Source organism: Pezoporus wallicus, unplaced genomic scaffold, assembly GCF_028554395.1.
Source record: "Pezoporus wallicus isolate ANWC-B61680 ecotype Strahan unplaced genomic scaffold, APGP_CSIRO_Pwel_v1 contig_10295, whole genome shotgun sequence".
Taxonomy (NCBI): Eukaryota; Metazoa; Chordata; class Aves; order Psittaciformes; family Psittacidae; genus Pezoporus; species Pezoporus wallicus.
This window is the reverse complement of record NW_026639289.1, coordinates 1-3512: the sequence shown is the minus strand read 5'-3', so window position 1 is coordinate 3512 and position 3512 is coordinate 1. Positions and strand designations below refer to the sequence as shown.

At 60.6% G+C, this 3512-nt stretch overlaps 1 long non-coding RNA gene across 1 annotated transcript; it reads right to left on the bottom strand.

Annotated features, from left to right (window-relative positions):
• Positions 1 to 547: 547 nt before the first annotated feature.
• On the bottom strand, positions 548 to 3014 carry LOC130601785 (uncharacterized). The gene is made up of 3 exons (XR_008972750.1): positions 2893 to 3014; positions 2126 to 2233; positions 548 to 662 (listed from the first exon to the last, which is right to left on the bottom strand). It is a non-coding gene; the product is annotated as an uncharacterized LOC130601785 (long non-coding RNA).
• Between the last annotated feature and the right edge of the window lie 498 nt (positions 3015 to 3512).

Sequence of the window (3512 nt, the reverse complement as noted above, 5' to 3'; positions counted from 1 at the left end):
TCCCCCCCATAGACCCCCCATAGACCCTTATAGACCCCCATATCCCTCCCATATCCCCCCATAGACCCCCATAGCCCTCCCATATCCCCCCATAGCCCCCCCATGGCCCCCCCATAGACCCCCATAGCCCCCCATAGCCCCCCCATATCCCCCCCATAGCCCCCCATAGACCCCCATAGCCCCCCATATCCCCCCCATAGACCCCCATAGCCCCCCCATATCCCCCCATATCCCCCCCATAGCCCCCCATAGACCCCCATAGCCCCCCCATATCCCCCCATATCCCCCCCATAGCCCCCCATAGACCCCCATAGACCCCCCATAGCCCCCATAGACCCCCATAGACCCCCCATAGACCCCCATATCCCCCCCATAGACCCCCATAGCCCCCCATAGGCCCCCCATAGACCCCCATAGCCCCCCATAGACCCCCATAGCCCCCCATAGCCCCCCCATAGACCCCCATAGCCCCCCATAGCCCCCCATAGCCCCCCATAGCCCCCCATAGCCCCCCATAGACAACCATAGAGTCCTCTTACGCCGTGGGGCAGAGCTCCCCCTGGTGTCCGCAGGGGGCAGCGCTGGGGCAGCGCCCATAGGCCCAGGCCCCCCCCGAGCAGTTGGCGCCCCCTAGCGGGCCGGAGAAGTCCCCTTCCAGGCACCTGGGGGGCACAGAGGGGGGGGCTATGGGGGGCTATGGGGGGTCTATGGGGGCCTATAGGGGTCTATGGGGGGCTATGGGGGTTCTATAGGGGTCTATGGGGGGCTATTGGGGGCTATGGGGGTCTATGGGGGGTCTATGGGGGGCTATGGGGGACGATGGGGGGGCGATGGGGGGTCTATTGGGGCCTATGGGGGGTTCTATGGGTGTCTATGGGGGGTCTATGGGGGTCTATAGGGGTCTATGGGGGGGTCTATGGGGGGATATGGGGGGTCTAAGGGGGGCTATGGGGGGCTATAGGAGTCTATGGGGGGGCTGGGGGGGTCTATAGGGGTCTATGGGGGGGCTATGGGGGTCTATAGGGGTCTATGGGGGGCTATGGGGGGTCTATGGGGGTCTATGGGGGGTCTATGGGGGTCTATGGGGGGGTCTATAGGGGGTCTATGGGGGTCTATGGGGGGCTATAGGGGTCTATGGGGGGTCTATGGGGGGTCTATAGGGGTCTATGGGGGTCTATGGGGGTCTAGAGAGGTCTATAGGGGGTCTATGGGGGGTCTATAGGGGTCTATGGGGGGTCTATGGGGAGCTATGGGGGGTTTATACGGGTCTATGGGGGGTCTATGGTGGCTATTGGGGGCTATGGGGGGTTTATGGGGGGCTATTGGGGGTTATGGGGGGCTATGAGGGGCTACGGGGAGCCTAAGGGGGGGCTCCAGGGGAATATGGGGGTCTATGGGGGAGCTATGGAGGGCTATGGGGAGCTATGGGGTGTATTGGGGTCTATGGGGAGCTATGGGGTGTATTGGGGTCTATGGGGAGCTATGGGGGGTATTGGGGTCTATGGGGAGCTATGGGGTGTATTGGGGTCTATGGGGAGCTATGGGGGGTATTGGGGTCTATGGGGAGCTATGGGGTGTATTGGGGTTTATGGGGAGCATAGGGTCCCACCATTGCATCCCCCCATCGGGGTCCCACCCCATTGTGGGGGTCCCCCCCATAGGTTCCCCCCATTGCATCCCCCCCATTATTGGGGTGTCCCCCCCACACTTATGGGTCCCCCCCACTTATGGGTCCCCCCCACTTATGGGTCCCAACCCAACTTATGGGTCCCCCCCCCACTTATGGGTCCCCCCCACTTATGGGTCCCCCCCACTTATGGGTCCCAACCCAACTTATGGGGTCCCCCCCCCCCCCCCCCCATCCCCCCCACTTATGGGTCCCCCCCACTTATGGGTCCCCCCCCCACTTATGGGTCCCAACCCAAGTTATGGGGTGTCCCCCCCCACTTATGGGTCCCAACCCAACTTATGGGTCCCCCCCCCACTTATGGGTCCCCCCCCCACTTATGGGTCCCCCCACTTATGGGTCCCCCCCCCCCTTATGGGTCCCCCCCCCCACTTATGGGTCCCCCCCCCCCCCACTTATGGGTCCCCCCCCCCCCCCACTTATGGGTCCACCCCTCACCGCCCGTGCTCGGGGTGCCCCCCGCACCACCCGCACTCGAGGCGCCGCAGGCACTGGGTGCAGGAGCGGAAGCGATGGCAGGGTTCACAGCCGGGGGGGGAGTGCACGCTGCAGCACCCATGGGGACCCATTGGGACCCATTGGGACCCATTGGGACCCATTGGGACCCATTGGCACCCATTGGGACCCATTGGGATCCATCGGTACCCATTGGGACCCATTGGGATCCATCGGTACCCATTGGGACCCATTGGGATCCATGGGGACCCATCGGTACCCATGGGGACCCACTGGCACCCATTGGCACCCATTGACACCCAATGATACCCACTGACACCCATCGACACCCATTAGCACCCATCGGCACCCATTGGGACCCGCTGGGATCCATTGGCTCCCATTGATACCCATCGGCACCCATTGATACCCATTGACACCCATTGGCACCCATTGACACCCATTGGCACCCATTGATACCCATCGGCACCCATTGACACCCATTGGCACCCATTGATACCCATAGATACCCATCAGCACCCATTGACACCCACTGACCCCATTGATACCCATTGGCACCCATTGACACCCATTGACCCCATTGACCCCCATTGATACCCATTGGCACCCATTGCCCCCCATTGACTCCCATTGCCCCCATTACCTCCATGCCCCCCATTCCCCCCATTGCCCCATTGCCCCCCATTGCCCCACTGCCCCCCACTGCCCCCCATTGCCCCACTGCCCCCCATTGCCCCATTGCCCCCCACCTGTCGACCCAGGCCCGGCACCCCCCATAGGGGTACTTGGCCAGGTAGGAGGAGAAGTAGAAGCAGCGCCGCGTGGACACGCACCACGCGCACGGGCTGGGGGGGGCGAGGCACTGCGAGCACGTCCCGCGCCTGCACACACGGGTTAGAGCGTGATATCGCGTGATATCGCGTGATATCGCATGATATCGCGTGATATCGCGTGTTATCGCGTGATATATGTGTAATATAGTGTGTTATCGTGTGATATCATGGAGTGTTATCGTGTGTTACCGCGTGTTATCGCGTGATATATGTGTAATATAGTGTGTTATCGTGTGATATCATGGAGTGTTATCGTGTGTTATCGCGTGTTATCGTGTGTACCGCGTGATATCGCATGATATCGCGTGATCGCGTGATAGGTGTAATATAGTGCGTTATCGTGTGATATCATGGAGTGTTATCGTGTGTTACCGCGTGATATCGCATGATATCGCGTGTTATCGCGTGATATATGTGTAATATAGTGTGTTATCGTGTGATATCATGGAGTGTTATCGTGTGTTACCGCGTGATATCGCATGATATCGCGTGTTATCGCGTGATATATGTGTAATATAGTGTGTTATCGTGTGATA